We start from the raw sequence: 14,467 nt of genomic DNA on the forward strand, positions 1-14,467 counted from the left end.
AAAGAAGTCTTGCTACATTTCTAGAGAGGAAACAAGTGATGAATCAAATGAACATGATGATGAAGTGGTGTATGTTGCAATGAAGCATGAATCTAATGAAGATGAGGCAACTGCATTTGTGTCTTGTATGAACAAGAATGAAAGATGGATCATTGATAGTGGGTGTTCATATCACATGACTAGAGATAAAAGTAAGTTCATTACTTTGAATTGTTTTGATGGAAATAGTGTAAGATTTGGTAATGATGCACCATGTTTGATAAAAGAAAAGGTTCTATCAAACTCACAGATATGATTTTATGTGATAATGCATACTATGTTGAAGGACTTAACTATAATCTGTTGAGTGTGTCACAATTGAATATTTCAAGATGTAAGATTGAGTTTGAAAATAAGATTGTTAAATATATGATACTGATGGAAAACTAGTTGGAAAGGGTGATTAGACTAGGAGTAATCTATTCTACCTTGATATAGAGGATGCTACTTGTCTAGCTGTAAAATTTGATGATGTGTGGCTATGGCACAAAAGGTTATGTCATGTTCATTTTGATAACTTGATCAGTATTAGTAACATGAGAAAAGTTAGAGGTTTGTCTAAGTTGAAGAAGCCTGATAATATAATGTACAAACAATGTTAGTTAGGCAAAATAAAAAAGTCAAGTTTTAAGAGTAAAACTTATACCTCTAAGGAAATACTAGAGATTGTTCATACTGACTTGTGTGGATCAATTAAAGTGCAAAGCTACAAAAGAGATAAGTACTTTATGTTTTTTGTTGATTTATTCTAGAATGATGACAGTTATTTTTCTAAAACAAAAATCTAATGCTTTCCAAATGTTTAAGTACTTAGCAAGAGTTGAGAAGGAAATAGGCAAAAGTCTAAAATGTTTGAGAGCTAATAAAGGAGGAGAATTTACATCAAATGAGTTTGAAACGTTCTATAATGACCAAGGTATCAAAAGATAGACATCTCCTAGAACCTCTCTAAAAAATGGAATTTTTGAAAGAAGGAATAGCTCTGTAATGGACTGTGCTAGGACACTCATGATGGAGAAAAAATGTTGCTTTAAAATACTTGAGAGAAATTGTAATTATAGCTGTCTATACTCTGAACCATGTACAAGTCAGGAAAGGTACTCATTCAACACCTTTTTAACTATGGTATGGATACTCACCTAATGTAAAATATTTTAAGGTATTTGGAAACAAATTTTTTATTCTCAAAGACTTTAGGATTGGTAAACTAGATGCAAAAAGTGAAGAGGGAATATTCCTAGGATATTCCACAAGAAGTAAAGCTTATAAGTGTTTAAATACTAACACTAACAAAGTTGTGGAAAGTGCAAATGTGAAATTTGAAGAATATACAGAAGTATATGAGGCTAAACCTATGAAAGGACTAGAAGAATACAAATTATTTGTATACTTTTATAAAGGTATGCATACTAAAGAAGATGTTGTAAACCAACAACAAGTTTTAGTGACTATCGAGTCACATACTATGAATGCTAAGTTGCATTTAGGAACTGAGCCACATTCAGATGTTGAGTTATAGAATGAATTTGAGGTACACTTTGATTCTAAGATAAGTGTGCATGAGAGAGGTGTTGAGCTACCTAACAGAGATGTACATAGTGACTATAAAGTTGAAAGATCAAATGAAGAAACTAAAGCTAAACCAAGATTGTCCAAATATGTCAAGAGACATCATCCTGCTACATAAATTATTGGAGATAAAGATGTTAGACCAATGGAAGGGAAAAAATTAAGAAATGATAAATGTTTGTTGAGCATAAAAGAACCTAAAATAGTGAAAGATGCCTTAGAAGATGTGGACTAGAGTAAAGCCATGGAAGAAGAGATTGAACAAATTTAGAAAAATAAAACATGGACTCTAGTTCCTAGAGCAGAAGACAAGAATATAATTGGCACCAAGTGGGTATTCAAAAATAAGCTAGATGAAAATGGTGAAGTCATAAGGAACAAAGTAAGATTAGTCTACAAAGGTTATGCACAAGAAGAAGGAATTGACCATGGACAAACTTTTTCTCCTATTGCTAGATTGGAAGGAGTAATAACTCTATTTTCCTATTCTGCATACAAAGGTTTCAAAGTTTATCAAATGGATGTTAAATTTGTATTTTTGAATGACATATTAGATGAAGAAGATTATACAGAAAAGCTAGAAGGATTCATTGATGTTAACAATAAGAACATGGTATGTAGATTACACAAAACTCTATATGGTTTGAAACAAGAACCAAGAGCACGGTATGAGATACTTCATAATTATCTTGTGAAGATTAGATTTGAAAGGACTAATGATTGTGATGTGAATATCAGGATTTAACTGTGTGATTTTTGAGTCAAACTCGATGACCCATGTTTCATGAGTAGTGATTCAACATGAATCCATCTCTCATGAGAATAGATGGAACACTTAGCACTCATTGGATCTAGGTGATGCTCACAGGGGTGAAAGATAGAGAAAGGCAGAGGTATTTTGTTATCTAAAGTTTTTTTTGATGATATTATATTTGGAGGTCAAGATGCTTTATGTAAGTTTTTTATAAATGAAATGAAATAAGAATTTGAAATATCTATGTTTGGGGAGATCAAGTTCTTTGTGGGTTTGCAAATACATTAAATGAAATATGGTATATACATCACTCTGTCAACGCATGTCAAGAAAATATTGAAATTTTTTGGATTGGAGGATTCCAAACTAATAAGTACACCTATGGTGACATGATAGAAGTTCTTAGAGAATGATGATTCAACTAAGATGAATCAAACATTATACATGTCTATGACAGGTAAATTACAATATGTAGTACATAGCAAATCTGTTATTGCATTATCTGTAGAGATAGTTGCAAGATTCTTTGTAAATTCTAGGGAGAATCATTTGATGGTTGTAAAGAGAATAATGAGATATCTAAAAGGAATAGAGGAGTATGGTCTATACTATAAGAAAAATGAGAAATTTGAATTAAGAGTCTATACTAATGTTGATTGGGCTAGAAAATTGATGATAGAAAGAGTACAAGTGGAGGAGCATTTTTATTAGGCAAGAGGCTAGTTACATCAACTAGCAAGAAACAAAAATACACTTCACAATCTACTACTAAACCTAAATATGTTGTTGCTGTTGTAAATTGTACAAACATTGTATGGATCAAACAACAACTCAAAGGCATGAAGGAAGAGATCACAGAACCAGTGATACTTTATTGTGATAATACTAGTGCTATAAATATATGAAAGAATCTAGTGATGCATACAAAGACTAAGCACATTGCAATCAAGTATCATTACTTGAGAGAATTAATTCAAGATAAAGAGGTGAAGATGGAATATCTTAGCACAAAAGAGAAAATTGTTGATATCTTCACACAAGCATTACCTAAGGATATTCATGAGTATCTAAGAGGTAAACTAGGGGCAATAGCCCCATCAAAGGCTATCTAAGTAACAAAAAGAGTTTCCTACATCAAACAAGTTGATTGCCATATGTTACAAATTGATGCAGTGGATCTTACTTTAGGAGTTTCCTAAAGTTATCAAAGAGCTAAAACTACAAATCAATCACAAGCAAGGTGACATAGAAGAAGCTGAAGAAGTTCATATCTACATATTAAGATGAGAAGTCTTTGGCATTGTTGTCAAAGAGTGAGATAGTTACTGATCAAGAGAAATACAATAGATTGGAAATTAAACAAAGAGGGAGAAATCCTAACACACAATATGAGGGAGAAATGCTAACAAGAAAGAAAGTGTATATGTTGATAATATCTATCTAGTAAGTGGGAGACAATTATAAGAGGGAGATATAAGAAGTAGTTCAGAGGGAGTCATAAGGATGAATTGATTGTTTGATTATCTGTTGATCATAATAGAATAGAATTTTGTAACCTATTCAGAGGATAAAAGTTGTTGATAGAGGTAGAGATTTCAATACAAGGAATTATTTCTTTTTAGAATTTTGTTGGTCTTACTATTTTAACTTAGTCAACTTGGTTCATCAGTTTGGTTTGCCATTAATGCCAAAGAGGGAGATTATTGAAAATAGATTGATACAAGCATGATAAATGTGTTTCAATCATTGTTTTGTCAATGATGTCAAACCTGCTATTTTTGTGGTAAGACAACTACTTATATGATTTAATTACTATCACTTGTTTAATTGATGAAGAGGATCTAATATTAAAAAATGTAACAAAATCACCTCGAGGAAAGGTTTAGTTATGATATACAAAGGATTACAAGAATTGGCTAAGATAGTGATATCATAGTGCATTGATAATCTACTTAAGGTTGCAAAGGTTGGCTACACTAAGCAAGTTTAGAAGAACAAGTTAAACTAAGTTTTTCTACCAAGCTTGATCAAATGGATAGAAGGTGCCAAGAAAATTCAGTGCAAGTCGAGAAAAAAATTAGTTAGAGCTGAGTAAAAGTTCATTTTAGTGAATGTCGAGAAAAATAATGGAGGCCAAGTAAAGTTTAGTTGATCTTGAGCACCAATAAACTTTAGTTTGTGCCAAGTGATTTTTTAGTGGATGTCAAGAAATGTAATATGTGTCGAGCATCAGAAGTTAGTTAATTATGAGTGCAATCATTATTAGAAAGATCATGAATTTGATGGATCTGAGCCAATAAGTTTGTTTTCTTAGATTGTGTGAACTAGGTGGAAGATAAGATTGATGAGTTGGTGGCATATAATTCATGGTAAATCATTTTGAGGAAAATTCAAAGAGGATTGAAGGAGAAGTTTCTAGAAGTGATATGGAATTAGGGTTAGATCCATTGAATCCTACCTATTCTATCCTAACCCTAAATTGGATGATAGAGAATGAATGAGAAAAGATCCTAATTCTTTATTTTTAGGGATGGCTAGTCAGAAGCAAGGGTTGTCATGTGTGAGAACCTAAGGAAGACAAGGAGTCAAGGTTATTGCTTCATCAAGTGACCTAAGTGAATAGTCTGCATTGGCATGTTAAGCAAGAAGGCTTAAGGTTATGAATGCTTGAAGGGTGAAAAAGCTATCAGGATTGAAGTGTGTGAAAGTCAAGCAAAATAGAGGACTAAAACAAAGATCTATAATCTGCAAATAGAGTTGTAAGTTGTTATCAAATCAAGCCTTACTATTACTCTCTAATAATTGTATCAGTCTATGGTAAATCCTTTGGATTAAGGTTGACCTAATAGTCATCTATAAAATCTTTAACTAGTTGAAACTCCAATTGAATGGTCTAAAGCCCTCTAACAAGGCTCACTCCTAACAAGGTGATTGAAATTCTTTAATAGGGTCACATTTAACAATGTGTATTGTAACCTTTAACAAGGTTGGCCTTTTACAGGGCATATTACTGGTGTTTTTTTCCAAATTGAGTTTTCACATAAATCATAGTGTCAAATATGTTGTTGAATCTATTATGTTTCATGTTTACATTTCTGTGAATTGATTTGATAGTAACCTACAAGTTTTAAGTGATTGCATAATCTTATGGATGTATGCATGATGATAAATGTTTTATGGGTTCACCAAGCTAAGAAAAGTTTTATTTATACATCTGGACCTTGAATAACTTATTCACCCCTCCTCTCAGTTATTCTAAAGAATTCCAACAAAAGTGTCTAAAAGTTTAATTGATGCATCTAGACCTTGGAATAAATGATTCATCCCCCTCATAGTTATTCTAAATCATTATATTAATTGGTATCAGATAATTAGTTCTTGTAGAATGAGAAGTTTCAAGGGACTTAAAGCTAAAGATTAAGATGTATAAAAATGAGATACCAAAGTTTAACAAGGAGAACTTCCCTACATGGAAAAGTTTGATGAAGCTACAAATTGTTGTAATTGGAATTTCAGTAGAATTCTACTTGAAGAATGAGTATGTGGTTGTACCTACACCTATGAAAACCCAACATATAAAGGAGAAATAAGAACACAATCAGGTAATGTTGGAGATTTCATCTTCCCTAAGCTACTCATAGTTTAATGATATAAATGAATGTGAATCTGCAAAGAAGATGTGGGACAAGAGGGAAAGGATCCATGGAGGTGATAAGAATGTACTTTGAACCAAATCAGAAAGCTTGAGAGGAATTTTTGATGACATGAAAATGATAGAAGGTGAGAACATTTCTCAATATGTTGGAGGAATCAAAGAGGTTGTGAATTCTTTTAGAGAAGATGATGGAAGGATATGTGACGAGGTTGTGATAAAAAAAGTACAGAGAACTTTATTTCCTCTTTATGCTATTATTGTTTCTACAATACAAGAACTACTTATGTACTCTTCGTAATGACCTAAACTTGGATAGTCTAATTGGTAGTGTAATCACCAAAAAATGGCCATCTAGACTATTAGCCCCCTTCTTAGCATTTTGGCTAAATTAATTGATAATTTCCCTAAGCCAAATTGCTAAAAAATAATTTATTTGATTTTAACCTATAGTTTGACTATAATATCCGAAGTTCATATTTGATTAGGACATGTCCCCTTTTAATTAAATAAAAGACCCCATTCTTCTAACCCACTCAATGTGCACACATAAAGTCTTTTTCCTATTTACAAATGAAAAGAAAAGACTTTGCCTCACATGAAAACTCAACTCTTTCTCATTGTTTGACTTTCTCTTACACATGGATCATGCCAAAAATCAAACCCCACCCTTGGTCCCTAATTTTTTGATCTTGATCTCAACTATCTATATACCTTTAAAAGAGAGACCTCTCTCCCTCTCTAAGGATCCAAATTTTTGAGCTATTTTTATGTTTTTTGTTTCTTGACAGATTTTCTTGGAGCTTTGTGCAGAACTTCTTGCTTCTTGTATCATTCTTGCATTATCATCCTCATTCTAGTTTAGATGCATTTTCCATAGTTTAGCTTTCTATTTACATTAGCATAGATCACATAGCTTAATAAAAATAGTTGCAATACTCTTATCTTGCTTAGCCTAGTTGCATTGTGCATTTTATCCTAGTTTAGCTTTATTTCTTGCACTACATGTTTGAGAACTTCTTTGACATTTGCACTCTTTCTCTTGTCTAAGGAATCTCCCATTGCATGGTTTACAAGAAAGGGTTGTGTCTCTAAGGCTCAATTGAGAGCTCATAATATGCACAAGCACACACCTTTTCACTCCATGGATATGGAGCTATAAGTTGTCATTCGAGTGTACCAATCTATGGGACATGTTGGATAGAAGGGTTTAGAGAAGTACACAAACTCAGGCACATTTTTGGCACCCACCATAGCTGGATGTCTTAGTTTCAACTCTTTTTTTATATTTGTGTCTTACGTTCTTCTCGCTATCTTGTAATTTTTTCTCTATAGTTGTGATTATCATGCAATACTTTATCATTATTGTACGATAATTATCATTATTATCATATGATATGTTACCAGCTAAAGTATCACACAAACATAGAAAAGTCTATTACACCAATATACAAATTTTTATCACATGGGTATAGTGAGAAGTATCACATAGAATAGAAGTATCATCCCCCTTTACTGAAAAGTATTATATAATATTTTTTCAATTGATTACTATTGTCTAGCCTGGAACTAGTCATTGTTTGATTTGTTTTGTCAATTTTAGGTCTTTGGTTTTTGTTAGTGAATAGATTGTCTTTTCTAACTACACAATAACTTACTCTATACCTAGGATTGGAAAACACACTAATGTTCACAATAGTTCAGAAAACTTCATGTTATTTGTTTTCTCTCTACGTTTATAGGTACAACTCCCTTCAAAAAATTTATCAATAGATTCAAGAAAACTAACAAGAACTAATTGTGCACTTTTACCAAAAAGTGCATAAGGTACTCTCACACACTCTTAGGTGGTGAGGTAACAATTCACTTATTTGTTTACAAGAATAAATGAAAAGCCCATGGTCTTTTCACTAAAGCCAATCTAATTAAAAGAACTAAATACTATAGTAGCTTTAAAGTAGTCATGCCAGAAAATTGATGAGCATAAATTATAGAGAAATAGCAACAAATATTACATACAATAAATCATTACTGTACTTCAAACATCAAGTATGTATGTATACACACACACACACACACATATATATATTTAGAAAATTTCTTCAGCATACAGTCATCCAAAAGAGTGTTTATATATATTATATTTGTCTATTTCTATTTTAATTATATATAAAATAGAACTAACTTTATCAGAGTATATTGTAACTTTCTGAATTCTAACCCTTAACTAGTTAAATGCTCCAGCATTTATAGTTTCTTACATACCCAAAAAGGCCTCCATTAAAGCCCAACCTTTTGGTTAAAATAGTTACAAAGAAAATAGTTTCAAAAGAAATAAACAAAAAGTAACTAATCTAATCAAATTTCATTGCCAATCTTCTCTTCCTCACCCATGGTTTGCCTCACTAGCTTCCAACTCCTGAAGGTGTTCATGAACTCTTGCATCACATGAGAGTATGGGTTCTTTAAACTCGGCAACTTAGATCATTCTTTAAGCTTTAGACTTCCATGACATAAGGTTTTTGTTAAGATGCAGCATGGATTCAATGTTTGTTAGCATGGTGAAATCACTAGTGGTAGGCTTGTCATTGTCCTTGATCTTTCTAATTGCATCATTGAAACCTTTTGTTAGTGCCTTAGAATCCATATTTCCATCATCAAATTGTGGGACCCCTATAGGATTTACGACATTTATATCTTTGAAAAGCTCTTCATGCATCCCAGCAATTTCAATTTCAATGGATTGCATTTCTTTGATGGCCTCCCTGTAGATTGACTCTTTCTAGCCCATATCACTTTTTCACTATAAATAACACACAAGAATCCACAATTTTCATAGGATTTTTGCCTAGAAATTTTAGCATCCCATATTTTTTGACTTCACTAATCTGAAACACAATGGCCTAACATCAGCTTTAATCAACCTCCCATCCTAGTGTAAGAGTCTAAATCTCACCCAATAGTGTTTCCCCTTCAGCAGACATGGCACTAAAATCTAGAATAAATTTGTTGCCTTCTTTAATGATGGAAGTTATCCAGTCCTACATTGCATCTGAGAGCAATTTGCCTTTATTCATTTGTTTAACCAATTGTTGGCTTTCTATGGAGTTAAGATCAAAGGAGTGTGGATTCTAAACTACTAGAAGAGCACCAAGATTCATCAATGAATCTATGTAGGCATCCATGGTCACTACTAGCACCTTGAGTTCCTTCTTTTCTTTACTATCCTTTTCTGACTGGGTTCACATGTGATCCGTAGAGAACTTGAAAATTTGGTTACCTATGTTCCTATTAATAGTTCCTAATTCAATAGAAGTAACCTTAACACCTTCAGTGTCAATCTCACCAAATTCAATTTTCTACTTATAGGTGGCTACTTCTACTATTATTTTCCTAGTCACTAGATCTTTTATTAAATGATCATCAGTTTTTAGCTTTTTAACTTTGGAACCACAAGTCACGTACTTGGTGACAATGTCCTTCACCAGTGTAGACATAGATTGGAAGCTCCTTTTCTTGCTGATTCAGTTAGATAGCTAGGATGGAATAATGGGATTAGTGGAGATTGGGTTTCTCTGGTAGGGGTCATGAACCTAGGTTGGTCTATCTTGGGGGCTTCAATTAACTATACATTACCATTAGGATTATCTGAGAAACTAAGTCCATTGTTTAGATTTTGACCTTGAGCCATCTCTTTTTCCTTTTGAATTTCTTACTGCATGAGTGCCTTAGACTTGGTTCTGGATCTAGTTCTAGGAGTCATCTTCTATGTAGGGGACATTGTTCTTTTCTACCTACTAGGATTTGATATACTACCTGTAATAGGAGATGAAACTTGAATGTCAAAAGTTAGCAGTTTAGAAAAATAAATTATTTTTGGAGATTTTTCAAAATGTGGTTCATTGACTATTTTCATGCTTTTTCTCCTTAGCCAATTGTCTGTATGATTAAGGATGGATCTAGTTCTCAAATTTATGTCATCCTCTTCCTCTTGATTCCAATCTACTTCTAGCTATTTTGACTCACTAGCTTCTTTCCATCCTAGTTCAACAACATGTCTAAACCATTTTCAACCACTCCTAATTGGAATTTCAGCTTGAGGAAATTGATTTGTTAAAGATTTAACCTTGAAGTATCTCTCTTCAACACTTCTTCATTTTTGCAATCCTACCATAGGTCTTCTAAATGTAGCACCATAGATGGTTGACCTTTTAAACCAAGAACTTGGGTTGTAAATCTTTTGCTATCAAAATCCCTTCTTCCTTGATAGGACCCAAAACTAAAACCAAGCAAATTACTCCCTATGACTAAGGCGTTAAACATGTTACTGCAGTTTAAAGAGCCATGTTTAATAGGGAAAATAGATTCCCAATTTTCTTGTGGTAGATTATCTTTAATCACTGAAAATAATTGTCTACAAACTTTGGCCAAGACAAAAAAATCAAGAGCATAACGAGGTAGCTTCATTGGTTCATCCTCGAACCAACCTATTCTTAAATAAGTAAACTTAGGAAATTTGACGAAATAGCTTCCATTGTTCTAAATCAACTTTTGGGCTTCTAGGGATAACCTTGGCATGGGCGCCTTTTTCAAACTGAAAAGCACACTTTCTATTAATACATCATGCACTTTCCTAAAATCTTCTAACACCCTGTCCCTTTGGAGTAAAGGGCATTATTGATAGATGGCTATTTCTTTAGTCCAAGTTTCATGTGGAAGGGAAGTGATGTTACTAACACAAGCGATGCAATATGTGAGATAAGAGGCCATGTAGAAAAAAAATTTAGACTCCTTAGTGTGTTTGAGTTGGCTCCTTAATTAACTAGCAATTACTTCAGCCCAATCCATCCACTTTTCCACTTTTAAAATGATCTCCACATAATGAAACATCCATTCGTCAAAAAGAAAAACATTAGTTGAACCCCTAACCTAATGTAACAGAACCATAAGATTGTGAATATGGTGCTTCATGGGATCTTTAGTGACTATCTTTGGTAGCCTTGAACCACCACCATAATTGGTTTCTATCCACTTCCTGGCTAGGATGTTATGATATTTACTTGGGCATTTTTGATACTTGTTAGGGACTAGATAGGAGAAAGTACAGCAAAGGTGCATTCAGGCAGGCGTAAAACTGAGGCAATGGTTTTCCTAGAGATAGAAAATAGGGGCTCTCCATCCTTGTTCAAGATACTTTTACTTCTCACATCATAGTGATCAATACAAAGTTGAAGAAATTCAGGGCTCAATAGGGTGGTGGGAAAGGTTGTGGCTTCAATTAGACCACTAGTTAAGGTTTCCATACAACCATTCATTTCATCAGCCCGCTCAAGGAAATTGGCTTGCAATTTTTCTTCTTTAACACCTTCCAAATTAATATCACTGATAATGAGTCTTTTACAGTCCAAGCTTGAAACATTCCCAAAGAAATGCAGTATAGACTTCATCTCAAATAAATATTGTAAAGCCCAAAATTGATCTTTTTCTTCAAAATGAACATAGATAATCGAACAAAGAGAGGGTTTTTCTATGTTCTCACCTGTAGCTTATTGACAAAAATTGACCCCTTTTCCTTGTCTCTCTGTCACTTCTCCTTCAAAACATTCTTTTGCATAATAAACAAAAGAGGAAACTTGTGTTCTTTTAAATGAAAAAAACAACATACAGGCAAAAGTATGGCCTGATAATGAGGCATTCATGATAGATCAGTTGTGACTGGATTCACACATTTGAAATCTCCTAACAAGACCCCTTGTTAAATAACTTCCCTTTGCAATTGTTCTTATAATGATTAATTTTATCTGATAAACAATCTATTTCTCAGGTGAAAGATTTCCCATTCCAAGTCATCATGATGCTTTCCTTGTGCCCAAAATTAAGGCACTCTTCACATTATTACCTTTTGATTTATTAATTAATGCCTTGGAAACTGGGAACCTTTAGAAAATCATAACCACTTTCTACTCAATGAATTTATTTATAGAATCACTTTGAACTCCTTCAAACAGACATTCAAAGGGGTTCAAAGTACTTCAAAAGAGCAGTTTTGTAATCCTTGGCATGCATCACTAGTATGAAAATAGTCATTATAAATCCCTTTGGTTGAACTTCTATGAACTACTTTACACCAAGGCTCAAAGGGGTTCAAAGAGGTTTAGAGTATAAAAGATGTGACAAATAGTGTGGGTGACTTTGTACAATGTTTGGCAACAACTGGGAAACATGAAATCAAGGGAGGCAATCTAAATAACTAAACTAAGTGTGCTTTGGGGAAGCGTAGAAAATTTAAATATTGGCGACTCAGATAGGGCTAATGGTTTTCTATTCTTTAGGTTTCTTAGATTTATTTACTATTTAAGAGAGGTTTTTTTGTAGGTTTTTAAGTTATTTTGGACTAACCCCTTATTGGACTAACATTTTTTCCTATAGGGGTGTTGTAAAAATGCTTACAAAATTGTCCTAAAAGAATGCATTTCAAAGCTCCAAATGCTAAGAGGCTACCAATTCTTATTTACAAGACTTCCTAAAAGGAATAAAACAAACAAACCAATGTGCTTTTATTCCCTTTATTTTGTGTGTGGCATTATAATAGTTATTTATTTTCATAAACACATAAAAAATGCAATTCGGGTCTTTTGGTGGTTGGAAAGTATGCTCTTCACTCTTGTGGTGAATCAAAAATCTTGACCCACCCTTAGATTTAAAAATTAAGTGGGATAATTGAGCTTCTTGGTGTGTTTGGGGGGAATTATTGGAATAGTAGAGTATGCTCTTCACCCTTTCGGTGAATCAAAAATCTTGACCTCAAAAATTGAATCCATTTTGTGTAGTCTAGAATCCTTTAGAGGGTCTTCTCTTGATCAATCACAAGGAAATGACCCAAGAGAGGACAAGCAAACCTAGATATTCAGACCCTCTATAAACTCAAGGCTATCAAGGATAGAAAACTTTGGTAGACATAGTGCTTATCTTCTCTTAGTGTGAGTACCTATGGGATTGGGACCATGAGGAAAATACAAGGAAAGAATACTTAAGGTACTCTTGTGGCCACTAGGTCCATTACTTTCCATAAGGTAAGGTGTCCCATAATTGTGAGCAAGGGGAGTGCTATGAACAAAAGCCATTTTATAAACACCATAGGTTAGAAGCTACCTTATTTTAGTGCTCAACATCTTCTTGTAAAGACCGATCCTAATGGATTACTTGGATCACCCCAGGATTTGACACTTACCATTTGTGTCCCTTTGTTATGCTAATGGCATCTCCAAGACATCTCTTGTCGGAAACCACTTGGTGTGGGGAAAAGGAGCATCAAGTGTAAGCCAAGTTGTTGAGTAATGAACTGTGACCTTAGTTAGTATTGCTTGGCATTTATCTTTGAATGTGAATAGACCTGTGTAAATTTTCCTGAATATCAAACAATCTTGTAACATTAGTATAAATTTTCTTTTGATATCCCAATCATGTGTTAGAAAGGTTTCTTTGTCTCTTGTCCAACTATTTGAGACATGTGAATTACCCTTACTATTTTCAAATGATGTTGTTTTCTGCTACAAATTGGGGTCCTATACTATCAACACTACATTTCTATCTGAAACATTCATGAAACCAATGCGAACATAGATTTTCAAACTCTAAACTATATTTTTCATAGTTTACTAGCCCTTTATCACATGGCCTTTTAAGAAATATTGTGAAATATTTCATACCTGATAAAGTATCGCACTAAGGTTGTCAACTATGTCACCTTTCTTAAGGGAAATTATCATCTCAGCTAAAAGTATTGCCCAAATTTTGTAAAGTCCATCATACAATACATTGTGCTAACCAAATATCACCTCATCTTTTGAGAAATATAGCTCAGCTTCTGCTCCTTGCAAAAGAAATTCAAAATTGTGTTAGAGTTGAGTTAGGTGTGTCATCACTTCATCCTACCCAATCTTGGTCTAAAATCCTCATGTTAGGTACTATTCTAAGTTGAAAAGATGGGTCTAGTTTTTCAAATGTAAGCTAAAAACGTTGCTAATGGTCACTTGTAAAAATCTAGTTACCTCTCTATTCTACCTACTTTCTATTGAGCTTCTTCCTCATCCTCTTGGCTCAAGCCATTAGTGTTGTAAGTTCTTGGCACTCTTGAAAGGCCACTTAGTTATTTTTATCTTTGACAAGTGATCGTTCTTGACCTTACAAGCTTCAAATCAAAAACACTTTACCCCATCTCATTAGATGAAGACATATCCTTACATGCATGTTGTGACTAGATTCCAAGTCGTAAAGGGAGTCATCCTTCTTTCACCTTTGAAATATAGGAAACTCCAATTAGGCATCCTTGTGGACAACCTTGTGCACAGGAACTCATCTTTGATAAACCTCAAGAAGCCAATACCTAGCATAACCCACTCTATAACTTTGAGCACCCATTTGATATGCCCTTTGATAGACCTAGGGCTTAA

This window comes from Cupressus sempervirens, chromosome 9 (genome assembly GCF_028749045.1).
Source record: "Cupressus sempervirens isolate cs-2001-9-10 chromosome 9, ASM2874904v1, whole genome shotgun sequence".
NCBI classification, from domain to species: domain Eukaryota; kingdom Viridiplantae; phylum Streptophyta; class Pinopsida; order Cupressales; family Cupressaceae; genus Cupressus; species Cupressus sempervirens.